General features: G+C 41.1%; 1 protein-coding gene and 1 long non-coding RNA gene across 2 annotated transcripts in view; one reads left to right on the top strand and one right to left on the bottom strand.

The window, feature by feature from the left end:
- Positions 1-12,421, bottom strand: part of LOC122795874 (G-protein coupled receptor 54-like) — an 818,582-nt gene that overhangs the window by 109,089 nt on the left and 697,072 nt on the right. The gene's annotated exons all lie outside the window — the stretch shown is intronic.
- Positions 9,557-12,421, top strand: part of LOC122795875 — a 50,295-nt gene continuing 47,430 nt past the window's right edge. Inside the window, exons 1-2 of the long non-coding RNA XR_006363876.1 lie at positions 9,557-9,637; positions 9,739-9,916. This is a non-coding gene — a long non-coding RNA (uncharacterized LOC122795875). The remainder of the gene's footprint in view (positions 9,638-9,738; positions 9,917-12,421) is intronic.

The raw sequence follows: 12,421 nt of genomic DNA, 5'->3' as shown, positions 1-12,421 counted from the left end.
GATACTCTCAGGTATATATTTGAATGGCCTCAGTGAAAGGTACATATAAGTGAGATACACCTGCAATATATTACAGACATATTGCAGCTGAGACTTTCTTGGGAATCAGAGCATATGTATAACTACACCTTTTCTGATGTGCAAGCAGTGTCTACTCTCACCTATTGACATTATTCATTACGTGTGATTCCACACTACTCTGCCTAAAGTTAATACTTTTCAGAGTGATTCAGTGGGGCACAGCTAACATTTGTTTACAAATCAGGAACATCCCTGTAAAGCAGTCACAGCTGGGGAGTCCGGCCTCTGCCCTATTCAACTTTGCCAGTGTTTATTCTGGTCTGATACTGTGTGGTGTTTGTAAGGTGCTACTGTAACATTATTCCCTGTTAGGATGGCTGGTTCTCCTTTCACAGTCATGTCATGCAATTCCACAACCACTGCTGGTAAAGACCCACAGACAAGGGTTTGTGTTATACCATTCCTAATTTCCATTTACATTCCCTCATTGTAATGCATGATATATTTATTTCAGAACCATGTTATTTGTATATCTACTGTGACTTAGTGGTAATTCATGCAGTCTATTGTGTCAATGGTCTGGGGTTCAAGACTGGTAGAGGTTTTTTGTTTTGCTGCTGAGCAGAATAAGGGCCCTGACATAGAGTGACTAAGGCACTTTTAAGCAGTTGTAAGTGGGTTTGCGTGAGATTGCACGATGCTTAGCGATGCTTAGCTAAGCACACACATGTGCACAATCGCTTAAAGCCGCTTACTACCACTTAAAAGTGCTTACTCCCACTAACTCCTGCGCTAATTTCTTTTAAAGAAAAGAAAATGGGGAGATAGGAAAGTGGTGAAAAAGGGGGCACAAAGAGGGACAGACAGTAGGTAAACAAGCTCAGGATGTGCAGGATGGGTGTAGGGAAGGTCCATAGCTGCCCATTTCTTTACCAGCAACAGCTGTGTGTATGCAATAAATTTGGAGTGAAATTTGAAACCTTCCACCCCTGGGAGAGGGGTGAGGACAACAAAGTCTGTTGTACTGCCAATTATAATTATCAGTTTACATGTCCAGTGGACATATGTGCAAAATGGGCAGCTATGTATGGGGCGTAATTTTTTTGTGGGTACAGATTGCCCTTTTTTTTTCAGGTGAGAGTGGAAAGTGGGGTAGAGGAAGTAGGTATGTTCAGGAAGGTAGGTTGGGAAGGTAAACAGACAAGACAGACAAGACGCATACAGGGGCGGTGTATGAAACATGGGGTGGGTGAACACAATTGACGGGGATGGATTTGGAAATTTCAAGCCCATGAGCCCACAGATGGTAACAGTGGAACTGAGATCCCCACCCATGGGCAGTCACCACTGCACCTTCACAGCCCAGAGGGTGGCTGTGCTGGGGGCTGCTTAGGATGGGCAGGCTCACTCTCACCTCGAGCTGGCATAGGGGATCAGCGACTGAACGCTGGATCTCCCTACGCACCACAGCCCGGACCCTTCGAAGGGTGACAGGTGGCCCTTCTCTGCCCATGCTTGCACGGGGGGGGGAGCCCCATCCCCTGCAGCCCTTTCACCCAATGGTGGCACAGGACCAACAGAGGAGGGGAGCCTGGGCTGGGCACCGGACCTGCTAGGTGCACTCGCCAGCTGAGGAGGGACAGGTGGGTCCGCTGGGACTGGCCTTCCCATACGTTCTGTGATTAGGTGTGTTTAATTACAACATAAACAACAGCATTCCAGATTAGTTGTAACAGCATGCAGTAATATTCCCATTAACCCAACACACCAAGGTTCCAACAGTTGAACAGCAAGCATAACACATGCATATATTGAATGACAGTGGATATTCCAACAGCATGCAGGGATGTTTAGTAGCAACAGGCCACCATGATTGTGGTGTTTGAACAGGGCACGTGCATCAAAGTGAATGCAAATATTAATAGAACAATAGGACATATGTCCCAACAAATATTTAAGATTACACATACCCATTGAGGTGTGGAATTGCATGGTTTATGCACATACAGTAGGGTGTAGAAAAAAACCTCAATTAACATCTTATAATTACTTTTAGTCTGCACTACATTCCCAGTGACTGCAAGTGTATATCCCCTACATGTATTATTACACTTGCCACCATGCATTAGGTTGTGTAATGGGTTTGGCTAGTTCAATATATACCTGACCTATATCTGACATACTAATTGCCCAAGATGCAGATGTTACTGCTACATATTTCTTGTTTGCATTTATATTTCTTTATCTACATATCTGGATGTTTTCACATGACATTTTCACTTCAATTTGTACAGAACCCTGCATTTCTTGAAGCACACTCACATTTCTGGGGAACAAATTAACAAGCTACTCGTGTGCCAGATTTACTTATGCATGCCAGTCAGTAACTGACTGTTGAGGACTGTATATATGCTTCACAGCTACTAGAACTTCCATCACCCACTTTAGATGGGACTGCACAAGTCTGGGTTGCCAGCACTTTTCAAAACAGTACTATTTGTATAATGCAAGGGTACAACAACATTTCAAACTAAGTGACACAGACACACTCCGGGTTTTAGACCTTTATTACTGACATTACACACTTTTCCACAGGCTCACTCCTTTATTTGTTATAACAGTGCATATGGAAGACATATTCAAGACATATTGTACCTTTATTAATAGGTTCGAACACTCTCTTTTTCAGGCTCACTCACTTATTTTATATGACAGTACCTGCAGAGATATTATTCCGGACATATGTTACCTTTCTTAATGGGTTACTACACTCTTTTTCTGGCTCTCTGACTTTTTTATCTGACAGTACATGCAGAGGACTTATTCAGGCCATTTATGGCTGTATTATTGGACTACAACACCTAATTTCATGCTCTCTCCCCTATTTTATATAACAATACATGCAGAATAATCACTAACCTGCCTGGTGGTGCAGCCTTAGCAGCCTATCTGCATAAGCTTGCTGATTCGCAGCACGGTCACCTGCAGCTGTAAAGTAAATGAAGGAATATTGAGACATACCTATCCCTTATACAGAATCAATTATCAATTCTTACATACTGCAAATAAGTGAGTGTGCTCCACGAACTCAACGAGGAATTAAACCCACAGCTAGGACAGCTGTTTAATCATAGTCTCACCTCTGGATACGTACCCAGGGAGTGGCGCACTGCGACTGTGGTCCCACTTCACAAGGGCGGTGCCTCCACAGACCCTGGAAATTACCGGCCCATTAGCTTCACAAGCCTTATCTGCAAAGCTATGGAGAGGATCATAATGGACCTCATAAATAAAGACATAGAGAATTTGCAGACTTTGGATCCAACCCAGTCTGGCTTTGTCAAAGGCAGATCATGCCTTTTAAACTTGGTTGACTTTTTCGAAACAGTCACCAAAGCCATTGATGAGGGAAAGGCAGTCCATACAGCCTACCTCGATCTGGCGAAGGCCTTCGATACAATACCCCACTCGGGTAGCATTGAAAAACTCATCAGCTTAAATGTTAACCCATACATCACAAGATGGGTTGCAAACTGGCTGAGTGACAGAACCCACAGGGTCAGAGTTGCTGGCGCCATGTCAGACTCAAAGCCTGTCACAAGTGGTGTCCCACAGGGCTCAGTCCTGGGCCCACTCTTGTTTGGCATCTACTTTCCAAGTACAAGCAAACACAGGAGGGTTATGGCTGACTAAGTTTGCAGATGACTGCAAACTGGGCGCCATAGTCGAAAACACATCTGACACAGATATCCTTCAGAAGGGTCTCACAGAAACGGATGACTGGTGCCAGAGCCATGGCCTAAAGTTAAATGCCAAAAAATGCATAGTCATACCCTTCGGGAAAAACAAGGTTACCCCTAGCTACCATATAGGTGGTAATCCTCTGAGCACAGAAGAAGTTATCAGGGACCTGAGGACCCAGGTTGACAGTAGCCTGTCATTCGACACCCATGTAGCTAAAGTAGTTAGGAAGACCTTCTACATTGCCCACCTTATCATGAAGGGATTCACATCTAGATCAAGGGAGGTCATAGTCTCCCTATACTCATCACTCATCAGACCAATGATTGAGTACAATGCCCCATTCGGAATGTATCTGACCCGACACTTGCAGCAGCTGGAGAGGCCACAAAGTTCCTCACCAAAAGGATAAAGGGTCTCAAAAATCTGTCCTATGCTGCCCGACTGAAAGAACTCCAGCTATATTCAGTCGCTTACCGCTTGCTCAGAGGTGACCTTTGCCTGACATACAAGGCCATGTCAAACCCAGATTTGATGGATATGCTTCACCTCAAAAAATCTAGATCCGTCAGAGCCACAAGGGCGGGAGACTTAAACCTCGACACGGCTATTAATAGGACGTGCTGGAGGGATAGATTCATCACCCAAAGACTCCCTATGCTGTGGAACAAAATCCCGGTATATGTGAGGCAGAGCACCTCGCTGGCCTTGTTCAAGAGAAATCTTGACCAATGGATGGGAGATCGCAGATATACTCCAGGGATTACCTCAGCGTCACTGCTAGACAGAGGCACAGCAAAATAATGGGTATAGTTCCCCATACAAAAGGTGTGGCGTAAGCCACAAAACCATGGGCTAGGCTTATAAATGCCCTCGGGCAGATAGCCTAGTATGAACCTATGAACCTATTCCATGGCTACCTACTCAGTTGTGGGGCATCTTGCATCCCACGGGCCTCCTGTATCCATTGGTTCAGGCGGTCCTGCTTCCATCTCTTCAGGTCTGCATGGTGGTGATGGACCTGCTCACCAGTCCGAGGAACGCCTGTGACACTGGTGAGGTCATGAGCTAACCGGTTCCAAGCCTCTGCCTTGTACTCCATCCTTTGGAACTGGCCCTGCAGAAGTCTTGACTCATGACGGTGGACAAGGTGCCAAACCATGTATTTCGACTCCTCAATGCCCCAACGTTGCACTCGGAAGCGTGTACCCTCTCCAGCACCAGCCATTCTAACTGCAGATGTGAGCTACAATTAGTTATGGTGAGTATTCCCACCTATGGGGCTTAAATATGCCACATTTCCCGCACTTTTTTGTGATTGGCCATTTTTGAACATTCTCAGCTGACTGCAGACCTGCTTAGTAATGGTTAATCTACCATTTCTAGGTATATGTATGTTAACAGTGGGTGCTTCTCCTCAGCTGTCATGGCTTAGTGGTTCTGTACTTTGATTATGATGCACAGAGCCCTGGGTTCGAACCTTATTATTCATTTTATTTTAACACTGTCCGGACAGGCTAGGGGGTGTGGCTGCATTTAAGCAACTTTGCTCTACGTTGCTCCAAGGTGCCCTACGTTAACCTGGTTGGCACGGTGCACACATCTGCGCAAACACAGTGCACTAATTAAAGTGCTATTAAACTATGGGAAACTCTATTGTTCTGGGTAAAGCTCTCTTAAACTTTGGGCAACTCTATTGCGCTGGTTAAAGCGCTATTAAACTATGGGCAACTCTATTGCGCTGGGTAAAGCGCTGCTTAACTGCGGGCAATTATATATCAGGATCCTTTAAAAATATATATTTTGTTCACTGATACATTGGCCATTTCACTGCTTTTTACTAATATTTTAATCATATATGTCAGGTATTATTTCATATACTGATTTAAAACATAAATAAGAAGGGGAGTGGTGGGACACGAACCGTGAATGCCGCCTCTTTGTGCAAATGCTCTACCATTATGGTATTGCTATTTGGTGTGATTTGCATAAACATTCTTTCTTATGCTCTTCCATGTCGGAATTGCTAACTGCAGCTAAGCAATGGGCAGACCCGCGCACACACGCGCAAATGCGGGCAGCTATTTCGGGAATTTAAAAAAAATAAAATTAATGTTTTACTTTTTATAACTGTGATGGGGATTTGCAATGTCAGGGAGTGTGGTGTTGGGTGCAAGGACATTTAAGCGGACTCGCTCTTGTGTGTTTTCATTTTACTTTTCCCACCCTTGCAGGGGTGTGGACATTTAGACTGCTCGTCAGTCGGACACGCCCCCCACTTTTCTACACGGTCCGTGTAAGACTTACGGTTGAGTCAGCGTGCCCTCATGAATATTCATGGTATGCTGACATCATACCGTTAAAATGCAGCCTCCGAGTAAGACTTATTAAGTCTTACACGAAGGATTCGTGAATCCGGGTGAAGAGATAGTACAAATACATGCAGAACAGAATGTAGATTTTAGCAATATGTGCTATGAGAATAAAATATATATGCTTAGGAAGTTAACATAATGCAAGACAAGATCTAATTCTTCTATGTTGTGCAACTTATAAACAAAGGTATGGCATCTAAGTCCAAGGAAGTCATTGTTCTACTGTATTCAGCATTCATCAGACCTATCATTGAGTACAATGCCCCCTTTGGTATGTACCTAACCAGGCATATCCAACAACTGGAATGTCCATAGGGGTTCCTCACTAAAAGAATACAGGGTGTAAGTAATATGTCATATGCAGACCGCCTTAAGGCCCTATCCCTGTATTCTGTCTCCTACAGGCTTTTGAGGGGAGATCTATGCCTGGCATGCAAGGCATTGTCAGACCCTTACTCTGATGGACCTCCTGCATATCCACAAAACAAACAACACCAGAAATACCCATTCTAAGGACTTAAACCTTGCCTGTGATATAAATGGGACCAACTGGAGAGATAGGCATGTATCCCAGAGACTACCCTGTCTATGGAACAGGCTCCCCATTCATATGAAGCAGATTTCCTCCCTACCCCAATTCAAGTGCAACTTGGACAATTGGATGGGAAACCAGAAATTTATCCCTGGTTTGGCACGTATGTCTCTGATGGAAACAGGTAACCTGTAAATGGTTCATCTCTCTGGCCCATGCTTACACCTATCAAGGGTATCAGAACTTATCAGAGATTTGGGATGCATGGCTAGGCTTAAAAAGGCCCTTGTGGTCATTAGCCTAGTAAACACCTATGAACCTATGAATTGAGATTAGCCATTAGGTAGTACATGGGCTATTTACAGTTTCTAAAAGGCATTAGCAGATTTGGATAGGAAACAGTTTAGGGGTAGTTAGGGAAAAAGATAGAGAGTGACTGTGAGGGAAAAGTAGGGAGGAGGATGAAGATTGTCATTTGTATGGAAGGGTATGTTCGGGGGGGTGAGAACAATGGCAAGTCCAGTGACCTTTAAAGTACTCTTTGGTGGCTGACTTTAATTGTTTAGAATGTGTGAGGGTCCTGATTTCGAGTGGAAGTTTATTCCAAGTAGTAGAAGGGTGGTAGCTATATATGTTGCACCCAGATTTGGTCTTGGGTTTATAGATATGTTATAGGTCTTGGGTAGAGCTCTGCAGAGGTCTAGTAGGAGAATAGTGGGAGATGAGGGAGAATAAAGCTGGACAGTAAGAAGGCTGAAATACGACATAGTGGATGATTTGGAGCTGAGAGAGGAGAAGCAGGTGGGGTAGTTCAAGCCAATTAAGGTACTTTAGAGAGAGGCAGTGATGGGATTTGTAAGTCTGTTGGGCTGCGAATCTAGCTACCTTGTTGTAAGTCGACTCTAGTTTTGTAAATAGGGAGGAGTTGAGATTTGTGAGAATTTGGGAGTTATACATTAGGCTGGGTAGGAGGTAAGCATGAGTGAGAGTAATCCTGGCTTCAGCGATGACAAACCATTTGTTTCTGTACAGGAGCCTTAGTTTCTGGTGGGTTTTTCTAATACAATTGTTTACATGTAGGTCAAATTTTAGTTGATTGTCGATAGTAACACTGAGGAGTTTAGTGCTGGGTTCCACTTCATTAGGAGTATTGTTATTAATGTTCAGCCAGGTAAGACTGACTAGACACAGGCGTATCTCTTTATCCCAGTTCTACCACTTTAATACTCAGTATGCTATTAGAAACTGAAAGAATCAAACCCTGAGTTACAACATACATGTCATTACTGGCGTATGATCTTAAACCTAAATTCAGTGTGATGTTAAACATTGTATTGTAATGTCTTATTGTCATTGCTGGAACTTTATTCCTCACGTCTCAACTCTAAAAGGGGATCTATGCTAATGCACCAGTCCAGACATTAAATCTTGTATAAATACAGATGACCAATGGAATATATAACAGTGTATCAGACAGAGATGATGTAAGCATAACACTGGAGCTCATATTGATGGTAAAAATCAAATCATCTTCTTAGATCTCCTCAGATTAAAACCTTATGCATATTTCTACTAATGTAAATTTAAACTGAGGAATTGTCTGTCATTGCCTGAATGATATGTACAAAGACATTTTTCCTGGCTCTATGTCTCCCCAGCCCAATTACTTCATCTTAAGGTGCAAGATGCTGAGAATATTTTAAGGAACTAGTGGTTTGTAAACAATGGGGTTATGTGACTTCCCAAAACACTGAGAGGACAGTTAATGGTATATCTTTATATTTTGTGAATTTCTGTTGTAAATGTTTGCCAATGTAAAGTCAGGCTATAGTAGAGGAGAGGCCTAGTTTAAGACATAATTCAACCAAGACACACAGTCATTAATTAGTTAGCTTCTAAATGTATTGAATAAGACATAACTGGTCTTGCAGAGTCAGGATGGCCACGTCCGATAAGTTTCTGAATACAGCATCAAAAACTAACCACCTTAACTGATTTAGAGAGAAATGTACATATTGCTGTAATGCATCTTTTAAAAAGTAAAATTTTAAGGTAATATTACAAAACCACTGCCTAATGTTGGTTATGGTCTGTTTTTGTTTACAAACTTGAAAAAATAACATTTGGGTAAAAAAACACAATGCTACTTTTACCATGCTTACCATGCTTATTTATCCATTTATGTTATGGCACATTGCTAGCTGTGCAGAAGAATTTCCATTTTGGCTGCAGCAGTACAGTATACTGGAAAAGACCAATATTGAGTTGCAGGTTTCTTAGTGATCTGAGAGGTAAAGGAAGACTTCATGAAATGATTTCAAGGATAACAAAAAGTGTAGATGCATGGAATCTTGTTTTTTTATGTTTAGAATGCCCCAATTTGAATTATCATTTTATAAACTACATATCACAGTGTGATAAATACAAAAAAAAATCAGAAAAGGGGTTTTACTCCTTGTGGGCTATAGAGAACTTATAAATAAAGGCAAAGATGAAAAATAAATAGTAAACGTATACCTCTAAGCAAAGATCTATGTAGTATTTAAAGAAAGCAAGCAGAATATTGCAGTAATTAATTTTGCATTACTTATGGATTTTATAAACGATATATTGCACAGCACTTTAAATGTTACACTCTACCTGTTTTTTCTTTCTTTCTGCCAACACTGATGCAACAAAACCTGATACTACCAAGTATAAAACTGAGCATGACCATGCATATTCTGCTGCAGCAATGAAGAAGATATACAATCAAAGGCAGCCACATCTGTGCATATTTGAATAAAAAATATCTTAAGGGTAGAAACAACGTATGAATTTATACTATATGTCTTGTGTCTGATTTGAGATTTTTAAACCCTTAGCCCTAATTCTTTCTTTTTTTTACAGAAAATCAATGACAATTCATCCTGCACAGCTCCTCAATGCTAGCAGCCATTATTTGTTGATGCCGATTCCCACTGAAGAGGTACAGTGATTTCCAGAGTTTAAAGGAAATGTGAAACCAACTTGCAATGCCTCACATTTACTTTTATTTCTTTTTTCTTTTTAATTTCTCCATTGTATTAGGTTTTGAATAACACAACAGGCATGGCCCCGATTGCTGAGTGAACTATGATTAGAGTTGATGAAATTAGTATTACTTCAGTCTTTGATGTTTACCAAGAGTGCTCTTCTCAGCATCCACAATTTATCCAGAATTGCCTCTTTCTCAAGTTCACAAGGAGCTACGTCTATCAACAGCATAGTTAAGTACATTTAAAAAATCTTTTTTAAAAGTATATTTGCTATTCCTACTATAGTTAGAATTATCTGGGTGTCTTTATCCCATACTGCTCTAGTTTCTGCTTGCATATCCTGGTATTTTGTAACTTTGTGTCTCTCAGTATATACACAGGATTCTATAATTGCTAGGTGTTGCTATTTTAGTCACTAATACTACTTTTGTCATTTTTTTATTACTATATCTGGTTTTCTTGCTTCTACTCTCTCACTTGCTGGTATTTGATGATCCCATGTGACTGTAGCTTCTTCGTGATTGCAACTTCTTCATTTTAGTAATTCTTTGTGGTGCAATATTTCCAGTGCTTCTCAGCTACCTGTATATTGTAGTGTTTGTATAATACCCATTGCAACAGTTTTGCCACATTGCTCTGCCTTTCGATACAGAGACCCTCAGCAATCAGAACATCACATCCAGCAACAAGATGGGTAACTGTTTCTGTACTACAGGACATCCGTTTGTCTGTATCTTCCACTGTTTGTACAGACTTTGTAAACAAATGTATACATAGCCTGCTAATTTGAGCATCCAATATGAACCTTGCATCTTTTGGTTTAAATTTACCTCTCCTTAACTATTCCTAATTGAAGTCTTAATCAACATGTACCTGTTCAAGGAGATCTATACATGTACTACTATAATTGTGGATTTTCTAGTTTTCTTTCCTTTTCTTCCGGCCCTGTTTTTATACTCACATCTACTTCTGGTTTGATTAACATTTCCACACCTTTCAAAAATGCCTCTCATAATCTGAGCAAATATTTCATCTTAAACTTGTTTTCTTCATGGTTTAGAACTTTTGCTATATTTGGATCTGATTATGTCAACAAATATGTGTGTAGTCCCATGATTTCAGTCTTATAGTCAGTTTCAAGAAGATCCATACATCCTTCAAATTGAGGGATATTGTTTGTCTTTCGGCTTTTCTCAGTTAGGGGTCGCCACAGCGGAACTCCGGTCTGCTAATGATTGGCAGTAGATTTTCACAAATGTCAAGGTGTCAGCTCGACGTTCAGCCATCAACGAAGGCATGCCCATTTATGCATGTCTTTTGAACACCCATCCAACTGCAGGTAGGACATGCAGACTCCACACAGAAGGCACTCCCCGCACTCCAGCCGAGAATCAAACGGGAGAACCTCTTGCTGTGAGGCAACAACGGTACTGCTGCACCACCGCGGATATGAGAGATAGTATATAAAATTGCCATGGACTGTTTGTATATATTACTTGATAAGCATGAAGTATTTTTCTGTGTTTCTTGTTTAACTGATGCAGTACTTTTTGTGTCCAGTCAGTCACACCAAAGCAGCACGTTAGAAGAGGAAGAGAAAGCTAATCTATAACTTGAACTTTATTCCCAGATGTCAAGGCAGTCTAAAGTATTAACTTTAAACTTTAATGTTTTAAAATAATCATTAGTAAACTTTATTCTCAGTTTTTTATGTTTATTTGTTCACAGATATTTATGCACTCCCTCCTGTTCAAGGTATTATACATCACATTTCTGTCCCAAGATGATTCTCTCTTAGTGCTTTAAGTTTTCCTGCTGTAAATGGTGCATTTGCAAGTTTATCAAGACAAAATGCCATGCTTATATTGTCTGAAAAAGTTTTAACCATTTGTTGTTGTGCTTTCATGTGCTAATCTGATGAGATGTACAGTTTTAAGTTGTCTACAAAACGCAGATGATATGTCTTTGGACAAGGTGATTTTTGGGTGCAAAGCTGTAACCACGGCCTAGTAGACTAGGCTGTGGTTACAGATTAATGGGTCAAGGACAAGGAAAACAGGGGCAGTGGCAAAGAATTGCCCTGTACCCCTCCCACACTTCAATTTTGTATCCCTGAGAAAATAATTTACCCTTGATCATGACTCAGTTGTAAAGTGGTTTGTCATGTTTTCATTGTCACTGCTAAGTAACTGATCAATGTAGGATATGTCACATATATCTGTGATTTCATTCCTTTATTGCTTATGAAGTGCATAGTGATGGTAGAGCTGTTGCTCAGTTAACTTTTTAACTGAGTCCCAGTTTCAGCTTAAATATTCTCTATGGAGTCATCAAGTGTTCCTCCTGGCTTGGTCTCTTATAGGTACCCTTTCCCTTGTAACTCATGCAGTATTACAGTCCTTGAATCTAGCAGACATTAGAGTTTCATGCTTCTTATTATGTAAAATAGCCCTGACTGCACTTAGGATTAGTTAGCATAATGAGTTACTGCTGCTGCTTTCTGTATCAAGGGTGCATGACTTGAAACCTTTTCTCCCTTTTATTTTACAATTTTGTAACAAACAGTTGATATTTTGATGTGTCCCTGGTGATGTGATGGTATGTAGAAGTAATAACCCCTGTATGAGGTGGGAGGCTATATGATTTGAATCTTTTTTAGCACCTTTGGGGCATGTTACATAGATTGTCCATGATGTCTGGTGTTCCCCTGACCCACATTGTCTTTCTTATTGTTT

Source organism: Protopterus annectens, chromosome 2.part2 (assembly GCF_019279795.1).
Source record: "Protopterus annectens isolate FY-2018-M chromosome 2.part2, PAN1.0, whole genome shotgun sequence".
NCBI classification, from domain to species: Eukaryota; Metazoa; Chordata; order Ceratodontiformes; family Protopteridae; genus Protopterus; species Protopterus annectens.
The sequence above is the reverse complement of the archived record's forward strand: the minus strand, read 5'-3'. Positions and strand labels throughout refer to the sequence as shown.